We start from the raw sequence: 18,123 nt of genomic DNA on the forward strand, positions 1-18,123 counted from the left end.
AAAGGGTATAAAGTCAATTTTATAGCAATGAATGTTGGATAGACATGCTGTTATTTCACCCAGCGTTATGGTGCTTTAACGTCAGGGCTTGTTGCATGATTTAGACCAACAAACAATAGCACTGAATTCTTGATATTACCCAGCCTAGAAACTGGGTACCACCAGTATCACAATAGTTTAAAATCACTATGCACTGTCCTTGGTGCTGGAGAACTTATTATATATTTGGGACAAATAGCAATATTAGCCTGGTGTTTGATGTTGAAATTAGGTGAATTCAGCATATTTAGGACAAACATCAGTATTAGCACTGACCATGGTGCTGAAATTAAGATAATTAAGAGTATCTTTCAGACAAGCATCTTGTCTATGATTCTAAAATTTGGAGAATTTAACATACAGTCATGGAAAAAAATATTAGACCACCCTTGTTTTCTTCAATTTATTGTTAATTTTAATGCCTGATACAACTCAAGATACATTTGTTTTGGACAAATATAATGATAACAACAAAAATAGCTCATAAGAGTTTAATTTAAGAGCTGATTCGCCGTGGTTTTCTATATGATGATTTTCGTATTTATCAAGAAAAGCATGGAAAATGGCTAGATATCAGCTCTTAAATTAAACTCTTATGAGCTATTTTTTTTCGTTATCATTATATTTATTCAAACAAATGTACCTTTAGTTATACCTGGCACTAAAATGAACAGGAAATTAAAGAAAACAAGGGTGGTCTAATAATTTTTTCCACGACTGTATATTTAAAACAAACATTAGTATTAGCCATGTCCATGGTGCTAAAATGACATATATCAGCGTATATGTCGGACAAACAGCAATTTTACCCCTATCCATGGTGTTGTAATTAAGATATCTTGGCATATATGTAATACAAACAGTGGTATTAGCTATGTTTATGATGCTAAAATAGGATAAGTTTGCCTTTATTTAGGATAAACGACAGTATTGACACTGTCCATGGTGCTGAAACTAAGATACCTTAGCACAAACATCAGCATTAGCCCTATCCATGGTTCTGAAACAAAAAAAAATGTTTAGCATTAGTTAGAACAAAGTAGTATCATTCTCTAAAAGTCGTCCAGCTCTGTCCATGGTGCTGAAACTGGGTGGCTTTTACACTACACTCAACACACCTAAACCCTCTCCAGGCTTTAAACATACAGGGACACTGCACTTATGTATTTATTTATGGCCCAGAACCCAAAGATGTGACCCTTGTGGTAGATTTTAATGGCATTTCAGATTTATAGTACCTACATGACTTCCTGCAAAAACCCTCCCTCTCTCTCTTTCTCTCTCATTCTCATTTGTTAAATAAATACACCTGCAAAATGTAGGTTATTACTGATTGTGCCAGACAGGAAAGTAATAATGTGTTATTGATGCATTAGCGTCTGACTGCAGTTGTCAGACAGAATTCAGTACAAGTTCATGTTACACACAGCGCTGGAGACAACTGTCACCATTCATTCATCATAACCGTGGTTGGTGCACTGCTTCCACCTTAAGCACTGTCTAATTTAATTTACTTTTCAGATCACATCCAAGCCTTTGGGAGGCACGATGTAAAATGCTTTACGGTCTTGAAAGAATACATTGGGTGTCCAGGAACAGTGATCAAACTTTCCTTGAAGCACAATCTAACACCTTATAACCAAGTGTGTTTACCTCTTCTTTCATTTAGCCATCAGAGGCTGTTAAGTCTCTTCTGCAGCATACTGTACAGCAGTGTTATTTCAATCTCACTTAGGGTTATATGTCAACCGTGTCATAGCACATTGTCTCCGTGCCTCTAAACTGAACCTGACGGTCAGCGTGTTGCTGTGTGGGACATGTCAGGCCGTAATTATCGATGCCTCGGGGTGTTTATGACCTAACTCGCTGTGAACGGGCTGATTCATTAAGATGCAGAGGTCTAACTTAAGAAGACAGAGATGTGCGCCAACACATGGGCAGAGCAGAGATGACAAAGAAACTGCAATTAAACCATAGCCAACTTGATTTCTCTTAATCCAATACCACACTCTATAATAAACTATCACTAAACCATGACACCGTCATTGACAAACAGGCATTTGCCAAAGTGGGAGCCGCTACAGGTGAATAGGATATTTTTTTAATTTAAAGATATCACCATGAAACTTCCCCATTTTGTCATTTACATTAATACAATACTTTTTTTGCATTATAGGTTTTCTGAAATGTTATGTTTTGATCTGCAAATGTTGCATGAACACGCTAATTTGCAAGTTTTTCCAGGGTATAAATCTAAACATTGGATGAAGCTAATTTCAAAGTTATTATTATAATTTTTCCAAAGATTCAAAGTTTTTTACTGAAGGTAATTTGTGGATATTTCCTTTTATCATTTCTTAAATCAGACAATACTGTCTGAAAAAAGCCATATAAAATCAACTATCGTCATGTTTTTAGGAACAAGACGTTGTATAAATCAGGGTATGAATGATATATAGAAAAAAAAACCCCTGTAAAAACCTTCAGAATATACTTTGGAATACAACTGGAAAGTTTGGTGTCTGTAAGTGGAGCTGAAGTTAAGAATTATGAGAAAAAAACTAATTTTAAGAAAATGGCATTTAAAGGTTTTTATACCTTCTTAATGGAAATAACTAATTGAAGACAAAATATTGAATCTAATTCATAAAAACAACAAAATATAACATGTACGTACACATAATATTGTGCAGGAGAGTGGGAGTTTTCTAACGATGTCTGTGATGACGAGGTTTAGATTACATCTAGGTCCTACACGCTGCTATAGAGTTCTAACTTTTAGTGAATTTAGAAGAAATTGGAAGGCGCAAATGGATAAAATGCGGAAAAATATACACCTAAATATTTGGTTTTGGATGTTTTCTTTCCACCATTCTAAAAGAAGACATGTTATGGTACAAAAATAGCCTAAAACCTTAAAATTGACCTGTGCATTAAAAAAAACAATTCTTTCTGCCAGCAGTGTCTCGCCCAAAAATCAACCTTTCTTGCAGTTTAATGCTGCATGACTTTTAATAGATAGAATAATCTATGATTTATACACATGGCTATAAACATGCTCTCTGCAATACACACGCAGGTTTTATCAGCCATGCTGGTACGTCAAAAAGAGACTCACAAGGTTAAAGGAATGCCCCTTATGAATATCTGAAATAAGAAATATCAATCATCTTTTAGTCATGACATGATGGAGGCTCTTCGTACACACCAGCAGCCCAAAGACACAACTAAAACACACATTTTTCTTCCCATCTCAGTGCTAAGCTGAATCTCAGTTTATTTGCCATTGGTACTTTTAAAAATTAAATAAGCTCCAAAGCTAAACCGAATCATAATTCATTGCCTAGAATGAAATCCCCGTTAGTATAGCACCGTGCAAGGACCACTCATTGCCTGTGGCCATAAAGAGCCAATCAGAGGCAGAGTTCAAAACATGTGGGCCTCTGTGCCATTACACACATCCCAAAGTGTTTCCTCTCGAGGTGCATTAATCAATATGTGTTAGTATATTATTTATTGGCTGGATTCAAGTGCAATATGTAGCAACACAGAAGAAAAAATAAAACAACATTTTGTTATTCAGTTATATAGCTTCTTGTGACACTTAGATGTTATATGAAGGGCCATCTCTCAGGAATACATTATATCGCTCTGTGAAGGGATATTATAATTACAAGAAGAATACACAATATAGCTTTTTGTCTTTAAAGGCCCACTTCAATGTGTGGCAATACAAAAAAAGAAACTATGACCTGAATGAATTTGCTTTATTAAAAGCAATGAGAGGATTTGTATTCTTTAATTACCATTTTGTCAAGGAGTCTGCAGAAATTGTGCTGGATATTTTAATCAAAAATAAATGGAGTGTGCACACATAACTGTAAGGGGATTTAATGCTCATTACAATAAATGGGTTACATTTACAAATCTAAAGCTTGAGGTGGAAGGATTATATCAAATAATTCAAAATGGAAATATACTCGAAAGCCTTTTTTTCTGTCTTTGCTAATATCAGCATTGAATATGTAGTTGTTATTTTTGTTAAAATCATTGTGGGGAAGGCTCTTTTCACCATCATGCATATTTTAAAAGGTTGGAAATGTGTTTGTGTGGGCTGGATCCGTAGAAAAATGTCACCCAATGCATTTTAGGTATCAGGCTCAACTGAATGGATCTCCCCTGTGTTTATGTGACACCTTCATTTTTATTCTTCCCTTTGTCCCCGTCAGAGGATGCACCCTGTCCGAGCCGACTGACCCACAGCAGCCTGCTGGGACAGAAGGCAGGCTTACTGACATAAACAGCGTCACCCCACAGAAAATCCTCATGTTTGACTCTTAGAGGTCTTAAAACAATCAGCCTCTGGTACCAGCAAAGATCAGCAGTTTAACTTTGAAGCCATAGAAGATTTACTTGAGTTAATAAGGAGACACATGGCTCCTTGATTTGCCCAAAAGCTATAATCTTTAAGTATTTCATGAAACCAAACCAAAGCTTTCAATACTCTTTACTGTTTTCATGTTTTCCGCATAGCTGTTTGATATATTATTTATCTACATATCCAACCAGTAACTCTTATTTGTCACATAAAAGATCTTAAAGGAACACCTCTAGTAAAAAGCACTCACATCACCTTTTATTCATTATAAAGCCACCAAAACTAGCCTGGTATCGCAAATGCATATTAGACTGGAATTTCTTGTTATAAGAGGCACTTCCATTAGGGTAAAGAGTGGCCGCTGGGAAAGTTTCAGGCCACGCCCCCTCAAATGTCCACTCACTCGTAAACGTAAACAATAAGGAAGGAGACATCGAGATGGAAGGAGTATAGCTGCTGTGTTTCTTGTCGCTGTGTTCATGCACATGGCGGTGATTATTATTGTTGTGATTACTCGTTACTACAGCTTTTAAAAATGGCGCGTGTTGGCTCACATTCCAATTAGGGGCATTCGGCAGGGGAGACCCGCCTCATTCCGGGTATTCGACTATAGTGGAAACGCACCTTTATTTTCAAATCCTAAGAAGCGTTCTCAAGGAGAGCAGACAAAGATTCCTTTGTACAAACCTACAACTAACCTATAACCAGTGGTGGGAAAAGCATTCTGACCCGTTACTTAAGTAAAAATACTAATACCACACTGTGAAATTACTCAAAGTAAAAATCCTGCAATCAAAACTTACTTTTGTAAAAGTACAAAAGTATCAGCATCAAAATGGTCTTAAAGTATCAAAAGTAAAAGTACTCTTTATGCAGAATGGATCCACTCAGATTGTTAATGATTATTATTGGATTTTTATGCATTTATGTAAGCAGCATTTTCATGTTCTCAAGATTCATGTTCTCATTTCAACTATGTAATATACCTGTATAAGGTTAAATAAAACAAAAAAAAGTCTAATCACTTTAAATTGATCATGATTTTTATGTTAAATCTTGAACAGAAAAGTAACTAAAGCTGTCGGCTAAATGTAGTGGAGTAAAATACACAATGTTTGCCTCAAAATGTAGTGGAGAAGTATAAAGTACCTCAAAAGTACAGTACTTTTGAATGTAACTAAGTAAATGTACTTAGTTACATTTCACCACTGCACAAACTTTCTTAAATGACTGCTAACCATTGCACTAAAATGTTTCACATTTGAGGTATGAAATCTGCAATCAACCAGATTTTACTGCTAATTTAAACCCAAAATGTCCTATTCCTTCACATTAAAGGATTCCGCTGGTGAAACATTGGCAGGCTTTTATTGTGAAGCAGTCACAGAAATTGCAATTCCTCTGCGAATGAACCTGTCAACTTTTTCCCCCTTTCAGAGCTAACACACAATGGGATTGTGCACTCACTAAGCAGTATAATATTTATTGGGATCGTCATTAGTATGCGGATACTACAAAGGACTTTGTCTACTCTATCAGAAGCAAAGTGAAATTTGAGAGCTGCATTATTCTTCACAGGACAGCATGTTCCACTATCTTTGTTCCTCCATCTAACCTTCAGCTGGGGCTTGTGAGAACCAGTACTTACAGTCTCATGAAAAAAGCATCTCATTATAACAAGAGGATGCACTTATTATAACAAGATAATGTGGTAGTGCTGCAGCTCCACAGCATGTTTCTGTGCATTTATAGCTTTATTTATGTGCCAAAATGGGATCAACATGGTAATAAAGCAGATGTTAGAAGCAGGACAGGATTTAAATGAGATCAACTGTCTTTCTGATGTACAAATGAAAGTCAAAAAGACAGTGTCATCAAAGTCACAAGCCCAGATAGATGTATCAGCATTTGGAGATATGAAACATAAGCTCTTAACTCCATTAATCCGTAATCTTTTCCTCAAGTCAGGTAAATAGAGTAAAGCCTTTTATGTGGAACTTGGCAGTGGTAATATTATATCATGCTGATTAGTAAAAATCTGTGGGGATATATTTTCAGTATAAGATTTGTATTAGTGCAAGATAATCTTATGTTATATTGAACCTGACATCCAGAAGGTCACACTTCCATCTGTTATCATTTTAAAAAAGCTTAATATACCCATTGTCTATGACTTTGCCGAAAGAACACTTACTTAAGGACACTGCATTCACTCCCACAGGTATCAGAACTAACAAAACAAATTAGTTTAAATGATGATATTTCAAAAAACAGTGTTTGAAGGTTATGTTACCTCCGCCAAGGAGGTTAAACTACAATTGGTGAAAGGGTTTTGCAAGAAGGGACCAATTAAATTTTTGAGCGTATCTGAATAACAAGCTATATACAAATGATTAACATCTTAACATCACCTTTAACATGATGAGATTGGTGAGTATTTGGCCTTGTGGAGGTCGGCACTATTCAAGTTATTTTTCTTAGGTTTCACAAAACAAAGTTTGTTTACAGTTCTTGGGGATTACAACTGCACATGTGAAAAAAGTTTTTTAAGAGGCCTTTTTTGCTCTGTGTAATCTGATAAATTGCCTCAAGTGATGTCACTCCAGTCAGCATCCATTGGGGACTTCTGTAGCTCACTCCATAGCCTTGTTTACAATATACACTCATACTATGGTTGCGAGATATTTCAGGGTGCTTTCACAAGCCAAGTCTGTTTGGTTAGTCCGAATCAGGGTGAAATTGGTACATTTGGTTCGTTTTGTATTAGGTGTGTTTCCACTATAGTCGAATACCTGGAAAAAGGCAGGTCTCCTTCGCATAAACGCCCCTAAATTGAATGTGAGCCGCCTCTAGTGCCCGTTTGGCTGGACGTTTTTTTGCCCTGTCGAAGACCAGGGACATTTTTCTCCCCTGAAAAAAGCCTGGTTGCTGATTGGATAGAACGCTAAGCGGGATGTGACGTAGTACTCAACACGTGCCATTTTCAAAAGCAGGCAAAGTAGCGAGTAATGACAACAATCATTCGTCTATAATCATCGCCGCCATGTGCATGAACACAGTGACAAGAAACACAGCCAGCTCTGCTCCTTCCATCTCGGCGTCTCCTTCCTTATTGTTTACGTTTGGTGCATCTTCCGTCTTAAGTCCATCGCGTATTGTGACGTCACAGTGGAAGCTGTCGCTAAGCGATTACGCGACGATCGAAAACCATACGTCATATCCAGAGTCTAGTAAATCCCTCTGGGGCCTATTTTTGTAATGGAGATATGCTGAGTGAGCGGACATTTGAGAGGGCGTGGCCTGTAACTTTCCCAGCAACCACTTTTTACCCTAATGGAAACGCACCTATTAAGTCTGGTTTGCTTTCACAGTGCAGAAATGTAATTACCAAAATGAAAAAAATATATTTGAATAGGGGTATGTACGAAGGTGGATGAAACCTACTTGCACTATTATTTCTTATTTGTTGAAATGTTGGCAGTGAAACATGTAAACACGGAAATAAACAAAGCAACGTGGAACTGAGCACAAACTGAGTATGTTTGATTATACCAGCCGCAATCCTGCTCTGGTGTTCCGACCAAACGCTTGAAATGAACTATGGAGCCTTTTATTGGATAGTCTGTTTGGTTTTTCCTGGTGTAAATGCTCAAACACACTGGTGTTGACCAAAGAACTGAACTTTGGTCTGCTAAAAGTCCATGGTCTCGGTTCGCTTCCAAGTGCACCAGAGTTCAGTTCACTGCAGGTGAGGACGCAGTCTGAACCAAAGCAAGGAAGTGAACCAAAACACAGAGCATTATGGATTGAATTTGAGCGGAAATTTGAGAATCAACACCAGGCATGAATGTTGTCACTGGTGAGAAACAGCGTTCTCCTGGGTAAAAGTCTGGCATTTGGTAAGAATAAACTGGGCCTCCTGGCTCATTATAGTTAATAACTTTTCATAGGTATAAGAGAAAAGCCTGCCGCTTGAGGCTATTAGACGACACTTGCATAATATACCAAGTCGAACAAAATCTCCACCTGGCTTGTAAACGGTCAAATTGCATTGTGGGTAATGTAGGCAGCAGATTTTGACAAGGAAGAGGAATGTGTGGGATGCTGTTCATTAAGAGTCTGACAGTGTTGCAGGGCTGCAGTTCTACATTGGTGGTGTTCTCTTAATGAGCAGGATGGATTGTTGCAAAAAAAGATTTTTCCATTGTTCTCTCAGACTCAAATCTGTCTCTCTAATCTATACAATGCAAGTGCAAAATACTTATTACCTATTAGTCAGAGCATACAGAGTCAAAAATCTGGCAAGGTTGAAAAATGTCCAGTAGAAGCTCAATTTATTTGTTTTACATTTAAGTTACCTACGATGCCAGCAAGGTAACAAATATCCCAAACGGAGATTAATATTCCTTTTGAGAGGCCCATATATTTTCGTACCTTTGCCCCTGTGGATTGCATTTGGTTGTTTGTCTGTTTACTCATTTGCTTTCTTGCTATACATGTACTGGAGTTGAATAGTCAAAGTCGTTCTCATCAAAATAACAGTCAACAGTTGTTGTAATTCTCATGCAAACCGAGACTCTCTCCTCTATGTTGTCTGGCTGTGAAATAAGACCCAATTACAGGCGTTCTGTATTCACTCACACTGTGTTTTCCTTCCCCTCCAAGTAATACTCATTTTGATGTCTTGTCAAGAGAGGTAAACAAAAGTATGAATTGACAGGTCAAAGGTTCAGACAGTCAAATAGCCGAGCAGACGGACATGTAGACGCAGGCGTTAAACTTTTACTGACAACGTGTCGCGGTGCCATCTAACAAAGCATTTGAGCTTCCAATTAAGTTTAGAGAAAAAGAGTCTCGCCTCTGCATTGAATTAATTGTGCTCAGTCTGTGACAAGGAGCTGGGGAGAAAATACCTCACATCGTTACATTCTGATGAACAAAATAATTGGCTTTGAAAAGGAAGGTAAACAGCGTAACAGCACCATATTAACTGAAACATAAAAAGGGAGGACGCAGAAGATGAGGAGAGGTCCCGCAGAACAGATGCACACACATCTGATGTACTTACCTTGTTAACAGCAGTCACATTAATTGTCACATCACATGGGGACATTTCCATTTCGGTGCGACTGCCACGGGCCCCGCAGAGGCTGAGGCACGGTGACCTTTTCATCACAAGGTAGCAGGACTCTCCTGGCCACTACACGACCAGGAGCATTGTGGGACCGAGACAGGCTGATTGTGCCGTGTGCTGCAGGAGCCCTTTTGATAATTAACTAACATAAGTACATGACAGTTAATTTGTTTGCATGCAGCGTTGCTGTTCTTCTGCGCCATGCCTTTTCTCTGTGGCGTGACTGCATTGCACATTAGAGAATATATGCGGCCGACGATGCAGGTAGGGACAGGATGGCTTTGGATTTCTAATGTTGGACATATTATTGGACTTTTTCACAGATGCTAAACCATTTAAATACTTTGTTTAATCACAGGAGCATGAAATTGGTCCAACTGTGACTAAATTGCGTGTGGCTAAAACTATATCAGTTAAGTGGTTTTTAATGTTACTTAAAAATCTCTTTACTGGTAGCATATGCTGCTTCACGCATGGTTGATTCTCAAATTGCACCAGAATATTTGTATTGATACGTCAAATGCTCAAAGGTTTTTTCAAGTCTTAAAGGTGCCGAAAAAATGTTTTCTTGATCAGTTTCTTGTGATGAGCAATGGAGTTCTTTATGTCCAAGATTATTCTGCCAAAGTTATGACACAAGAAAGCTTATTTAGTCATGAATATTTAATGCTCAAGAGACATACTAAAGATTTCCAAACACAATGTGAAAGGCTTAATATATTTCTGGACCTAATAAACACACAGTATTGTAGATAAAAAATATACAGCATACACTATAAACAGATAATATTGGATTAAACTTTTAAATAATGGTGTATATATATATATATATAGATATAGATATACAGACATGGTCCCTGCCTCCTCTCATTTTTTGCTCTTTTCTGAGTCTCCATAAAAGCAAAGGAACTGCTAGATAGCACTGAACACACAGCACAAAGTGAGATTATGTAATGGCTAGTGTCATTATTTGTCAGCAGTGGATGTGTGGGGAAAAATCACCTGAAATTGTCAATTCGTCCTCAGGATTTTCAAGGCCATTTATGAAATGTACGCAGAATAATTTGGTATTCAAGCTCTGTTATGTTTCTCATTTCTATGTCTACCTTCAAGTGAGGGGAAAAACACCTGGAATGTCTTTGATTTTGATATATTAAAGACCTCTGCATAAGTCTGTCACCTCTGATTTGCTGCCTCTGAAGCCTCTGTGTTGCTGGAAATGAAAAATTAACTCAGCTGAAAGCTGGAGTTAGGAATTGTGCCCCAGTGGTCAAAGTTAAAAGCAAATATAAATGCCTGTCCACCGTTTCACTGTAAAAACACACTGGCTGCTTTAGCCACAGGGCTGCTGTCACACTTATTAAAAAGTATAGATGACTACGGCGGCTGCTTTGTGTGGTCTGCCGTCGTGCAGCGTCGCCATTACTGCCTAGGCAAGTCGTAGTGAGTCAGCGAACTGACAGCATGGGCAGTGGAACTGGTGGCAGCTAATTAACAACACACTTTGGCATAAAATGTAGACGTTGTTGACTTTCTGCAAAATAATGAATTTCCTTCTGGTGTTTCGGTTTAACGAGTGGCCGTGTTAACTTGTGACTTTCAGCCGAATGTCTGTGGTTGACGCCGCCACTCATGAAACCGAAACACCGGATACTATTCCATGTGTTTGGTTTGTCAGGCAGACCAGATGACGCTTACTATGTGGTCATTAGGTTTAACAAGTTAGAGTTACTATCTCACATAGCGTCACAGTTAGTTGAATTTAAGAAGTAGTAACACAGCCTACATACCAACATAACCCAACTAAGCAATGCTAACTTAGCTAACGTTACTTGTTATACCATGCTAAGGTACTAACATGGTGAAACAAATCCCAAAAAGTTAGGCTACATTGAAAGTCAATACAATAGTAGAAAAGTGTACACTTCTCAGGACAGCTTGGACAGCTACCGTTCCTAGCTACCGTATAAGAAATGGTGTATTATAGTTGATTAAATAGTAAAAAGTTGATACAGCATTAAGCTATGTCTGTCTATGTCTGTGTCTTTAATTCGTATTTAATGTGAGGTTGGTGATTTATTTGTGACTTCTAAACATTTAACATTTACTTTGTGAGTAGAACATTGGTTTGTTAACTAAAAGCCAGTCTAATGATCACTGTGTCATCTGATTACACAAGATAGCATGTGTAGTAAGCTAGTAAAAGCTCAATAACAGCCTGCTGGCTACACAGCTAGCTTGCAAAAACAACAACCTGCTGCTTTTTCAATGATATCACGCTGAGTTTTCTCATGCTACAGTTGGCGTTAATAAATGTATGCTGAATCTTTTGGCTATTTCTTTCTTGACATTTTATAGTTTTACTATTTTTGACAGGGAAATATCTCTTGCTGACCAATCTTGTGAGTGGCTAACGGCAATAAAATCTACTCTAATCACCACTGTCAACTAATTAGCACACAAGCTAGCATGTGCAATTACCTAATAAAGTATTAGCAACAGCATGATGGTTACTTGATGAACTTTCAAAGATCGGCTATTGGTTCAGATAAATTAAGTAAGTCTATCTGCAGTTACACAGTGGTATCATACACATCTACTATACCACACAGCCTCTGAAATTTCTCTTAGGTTTAGGTGCTAAAACTATTTTGTTCGGTTAAGACCAAAAATACTTACTTGATTATGTTGAGGGACAAAAAAATTGGATAAGTGGATAAGTGGATAAGTTTAGGAAAAGTTTTTTATTTGGATGAATTATACTGGAAATCATCTCAGTGGACGTGTCTTGTAGCCTGATAAACTGCAGTTAGACTCTTCTCAATTAAATTGAGCTGTTTTCTTAAGCTACATTTGATGATTTTAAGGGGTCTTCAGCTTTTGTCCTTTTCTTTTTCAAAAACATTTTAAATGTACTCACTGTTGTTGACAGAGAAATGTTTTTAGCTGACCAGTTTTATGATACTCTAATCATCACTGACTAGCACACAACCCAACATGTGCAGTTGATATTTGCTAGTAAAATATTAACAACAGCCTGATGGCCAATTAACTGGCTTGCAAAAACAAAGGCCTGCTGTTTGTTCAATTACACTGAGCCCAGTTTTCTCATGCTGCAGTTGATGACTGAAGGCTGAAACTTTAAAGCAAAACTGTAATCCAAATGTGGAAAGAAAATAAATAATTAGACTGATTACTCTTAATGCCATAGCTGAGTGAAGCTTCACTGAAGCCAGGTATGTTTTTGAAGATTTAATTTAAAGTTTATCTGCTCAGTATCGTCAATGCTGGTTTCTATTGGATGTTTGCTTTCATGTTCTGTGGCCTCATGTGTTCTATTCAACACTTTCCAGTCAAAAGCTTTTCTCAATTTTTTATTTTAATCGATAGTTTTGTATTCTCTTCTTTGCCATGTTCCAATCTTCTTATTCAATACCAGGCATGAAAACAATATCGATTTTTGCCACCTACATGCGCTGCACAACACGGAGAATAACGGATCCCTTTTGTTATTCCTTTAACGTTATAGTACAATCGTTCTATCGACATTGTGGCTAAGTTGTTGCTGAGGCAAGGCACTAAATGCACAACGGTTATCAGTTTGCATGTTCATCTATTACGAAAACACGCCCTAAGGTGTGAGAATCATAATGAGATCATTCTTTACACTCACTAAGTCAAGGTGAAATGTAAGGGCAAGCTAATCAATTATGCAAACCGGTTATAGATGATGTCAAAGAAGTCTTTGTCTGTATATCTGAGGATATAGTTGTTACAGGGCTCACATGCTGTACTGTTTTCATCCAGCCTGTTCTCCTGTCAAAAACTTCAATATAGGTCGTGTGTACAGGCAGCGAAAAAACAGCTGTATTTACGAATTTCACCACCATCTTGTTGAAGTAATAGTGATTCACAGCTAAGTGAAGTATAAATGGGAGGATTCCCGCAGTCAGTTGAACACTGGGGTGGTAAATAAACAAGCAACAGACTTTCACCCAGGAGAGCGGGGTTCGCATCCCGTGCAAAAACAAGCAAACCATTTTTAACTTAAGTGAATCACATTTTTGAACATAACTTACGTTTTTTTAACGTAAATTGCGGCAATCACGTGACCCTTGTAATTGCTTCATTTCTGGCATTTACGTACATTTATTTACTGTTTAAACTGTCTTTTATAACACCTTACTAGAAGTTTTTTGCCCTTAACCTAGGTCAGTGGTTTTACAACATCAATCCACAGAAAATACAGTCTTTTTTTTACAACCGCGGACCATATGTGTGTGCTGTATTTAGAACAGGCCGTTGTGTTGCACTGCGATACGTTAATATGTGCCATTAAACGTGAGCCGCGATACGTGCTGTAAATTGTGGTACTGACACACGACCTATTCTGCCGTTTATGTGGGAGGACTTGTTGTTTCATCCCATCTATCTACTTTTTATATGTTAACTTGAAACCCTGAAGGTATCGTTGATGTTAGTTATGATAGAGCACCAATACAAAGCGGGTAAATGCAGTGAATGTCCAGGTTCGTGTCCAATCGAGGCTACATGTTCGTTTGCTTCAGCCAAACTGGACTGTTTTTGGTTTCAGCTTGTAGGCACAGGTGCTTCTGGAAAGAGGACTCCCAGTGGTCATGGCAGAAGCCGTGGACATCCTTCTTTATCAGATTCTGCAGAGGCTGATAGTGAAAAGAGGCCTTTGGCACCCATGCAGGTCTTCCTTTAACACATTTCTCTGAAAGCAGAGGGCAAGACAGAGTCTACGGGAGCTTGCCTGCCATTGTTCCTTCCCATTGAACCTTGCAGTGGTGGTGAATGGCTTTCTCTGGTGCCTTTTGGCATGTGAGGCCTGCAGCTAGCTGACTAGCTTCCAGGCGCAGCTGTGTGCCACGAGCCTCTTGGCTCTAAAATGCTGCTCATGGTGTTGCTGCAAGGCCACTTGGACTTGCAGGATCAGGTTGTTCCGACATGATTTAAATTTCACAAACTGTTGAAGATACTATCCTGCAATATCACCGGCTGTGTAAAAGTGAGAAAATGGAGTGTACAGTGTGACAGAAATTGTAAAGGGGCCAAAAGTTTTTGTTTGATATTACAGGGGGACAGTCTTGATATTGAAAACCTGAAAGAAGCCTGTGATTTGGAGTACAAGGGTAAAATGGGTAATTTTAAGTACATTTTCTATGCAGGGGTTGAAGTGGCTATATATTATTATTATATATTTTAATTGTGACCCTCAGTGCTTAAGTACTTGGATGTGTACTGCATAGAATAACAACAACAACAGCTAGTTATCTGAGAAAACACAATAAATGTGAAATATAATTGCGCCAAAGTGCCTTTCTAATGAAAACATAATGGAAGAGCAGCAACCTTTACAATACAGGGTGCTTCAACTTGCCTTTAACACATCTTATTCACACATTTTCTATACTGTTTATTTCTCAAAGCTTTGCAGAGCTATGATTAAAAGTTCATGTCACATACCGGAACAAAATAATCTTCAAACAACTTATTTTTCACTGATATATTTCTTTATTTTGCTTTTTGTTGAAGCCATTTTCAAAAACTAATTAAATTATTCATGCAATTATTCATCAAAAATGTAATTATTATACCAAAGTAACCACAGGCTCTTCTATTAACTCAGTTAAGAAACTAATTTTTGACCAAATTTCATTCGAGCATGCAACTTTTAATTAATGATGGTTTTTAGTGGGGGGAAAATGCTTTTTTATTTTATTTTTTGCACCGTGCAAGATGAAGTAACAGATTTGTAACTCACCTGTACAGGCAATCTTAAAATTACCTGCATTTTTGGACTTCTTTTGAAAATGTTAAGGCCAGACAAATGTATTTCAGCCAATATTCTTCCATTTCTATCTGTGTAAACTGTAATTCGAGCACAAAACACAATCATTACAACTGAGTACGGCAATGTTTTCAACTGGTGCAGTAGAGTATGTGCTGCTTTTGTTTTTCTTTGTCCCGATTGGCTACATTATAAAACAGAAATCTCAAATCTTCTGAGAGCCAATTTTGTATTTTTTTTTACCTACTCTCACTTTGTTTACAGATAACTAGCTGCTCGTAATTTGAGTTTTGTATTGTAAGCACTAGAATGGAGAGGCAGATGCTGACTGCGACTGTTTCTCCACTTGTTTTCTCCGCATAAACAGCCAGTTGTGACAAGAGCGCTGCACTTACTCAACAGGGATTTGTAGCTTACACACCAACTACATGAATATTAATTATGCTTCCAAACTATATGCCTCACACAGGGGGTTTAGCCTGCATCTAATTATCACTCTCAGCTTCAATCTCAAGCCACTTGGAGGGAAACAGGTTTTATGCACATTTGTTTTAAATCCTATAGTGAAAGCAGGTGAGGGAAAAGTAAAGGAAACATGAGGCGATGCTAAATTTGACATCTGGTTTACATGTGTGAAAACCAGCTCATGTGCAACATTATACAGGGGGAAAGTGCTGATGATTTATTTATTACATCCACAGGTACACATTGCCTTGGAGACGACTGGTGAACCTTCATATGTCAGGCTTTTGGAAAAGTGAGGTGTTAAAGCAAACAACACTGCAATGCTTAAACCAACACTAATGTGTAGAGTTGCTTTTCTCACCTTGAGTAACATTGCCAATAATTGACCTGTTACTGCAGAAGGCAACTTAGCTACTGGTTACGGCTACACATGCACCATGGAGATAGTTTACAAAATCCACTTAAGTTCAGCTGTAGAGTTAGATAAACAAACAACATTTATGCCTCATGTGTCACAAGCAGGTAAATCCACAGAATCCTCTTGCTGGATATTATAAACTAAACAGGACAGGACACGGTATGAAAACCATGCAACTCCACAGCTAATCCAGGCTCCAGTCCACTGCCTTCTCACTTCTTAAGTTTTCAAAGGTGCACGCTTTTAAAGTGACAGTACGCAATTTTCAAACACTAAACAAATTAGCTTGTTACAGACTTGCTGTTTTATCTTGGAAGCCTGCTTTGAAGTGTCATACTGTGCAGCTAATCCTGCCATAGACAGTGTTTATAGATGGACGGCCTGGCAGATCCCAATGAGTGAAACCAAAAAATCTCCCCTTGTGGCTGGTTACAGTATAAGTCATAAACCCAACCCCCTTCATGTTAGTGAATGGAACTTGGGCCAAAGTAAAAAGTAATAAATTTTTCCAAAATATGGTAATTTTAAGTAGTTTATATAACACATATGTATGTTTTGATTAGTTCTAATTAGTCATTTGATTCTATAAAACAGGAATGTGACATCATGATTGACAGTTCTCATTGTGCTCTGATTGGATCAGGCGAGTATTTTGGGCATGAACTTGATATCACAGCTCACCACTCAGCAGATTCACCAGCACAAGATGGCATCAGCCATATCAGGGATATTTTGGCTTCACTTTTCTTTAGTGAGAGGAAGTGGAGACACATCATCCATTATTAATACAGTCTATGAATCCTAGAGTCAAGTTTCAAACAAATATACACTTATGGTTTACGTAAAATAAAATTAAAATATTCTCGGACAAAATAAAATATTTCATGGTTATCTGGTAATTTTGATTAATTTCCAGGAGTTTCCACAACTATAAAAGTAGTCTCTATATTTTTCAGGTTTTCCTGGCCCCTGGAAAGCCTTAAATTTATTTAAGTTCTATTTCAATGGATTGTTACCACTTTGGCAAACATGATATAAAGAGAGGAGAAAAAAACTATATTTTTTTCCATTATCACATTTTTTTTATAAACCACTAGTATGAGGTATAACATTTCCCTTGGAGAAATATTTGACCCTTCAATACGGTGCTATAGAAGCAGATTCACAGGTTCACTGTGCCATAGCTGCACTATATTGTCCAACTTCATCAGGGTTACATAAAAATGTTTTACTGTATATTTACAGTCACAGCACCATGGGTAACAACAACATATTTACATGAACTGATGTGATTTACATTCAAATGTTACATTTTCATCCTTCATGTGAGACAAACCCCACATAGGGCTTTGCTTGATTACAGCTGTTACAGAAGAGATGAAGGCAACTGATGAATGTGAGAAGCAGACAGTTGAGATCACGTTCCAATAAGCTGATAATTAGGCCTGTGTGTCATCTTACTGCTGCGCTGCGGGACCACGTCTGTTAATTAGTCTTGTTTTGGGGCATTTCCTTCACTTTTATTCAAAGCAGATAGCTAAGAGAGAGCAAGTAGGAAATCAGCGTGCTCCGAAATAAATTAATTTATTAAAATTTTGGTGTCTTAACATCAGATAACACATTGCCTGGAGTAATCTTTAAACGTTAGCCTGCTGGTGATACTTAGTAGTACCACTGGGTATTTTTGTGTTTTACAGGCTCTGATATCATCTGCTTAGCATCACAAAAAAACTAGACAAAGACTCGTACCTGGACGCTGCTGCTACTGTTTCCAATAATTGACAATGAAGACCAAAGGAAACAGCACCTGAGTCATGAAATATAATCATGAACGAAGGAGCCAAAACTACTTGAATGCAGCACAAATTCTCTAT

The sequence above is a fragment of the Centropristis striata genome, chromosome 23 (assembly GCF_030273125.1).
Source record: "Centropristis striata isolate RG_2023a ecotype Rhode Island chromosome 23, C.striata_1.0, whole genome shotgun sequence".
NCBI lineage: Eukaryota > Metazoa > Chordata > Actinopteri > Perciformes > Serranidae > Centropristis > Centropristis striata.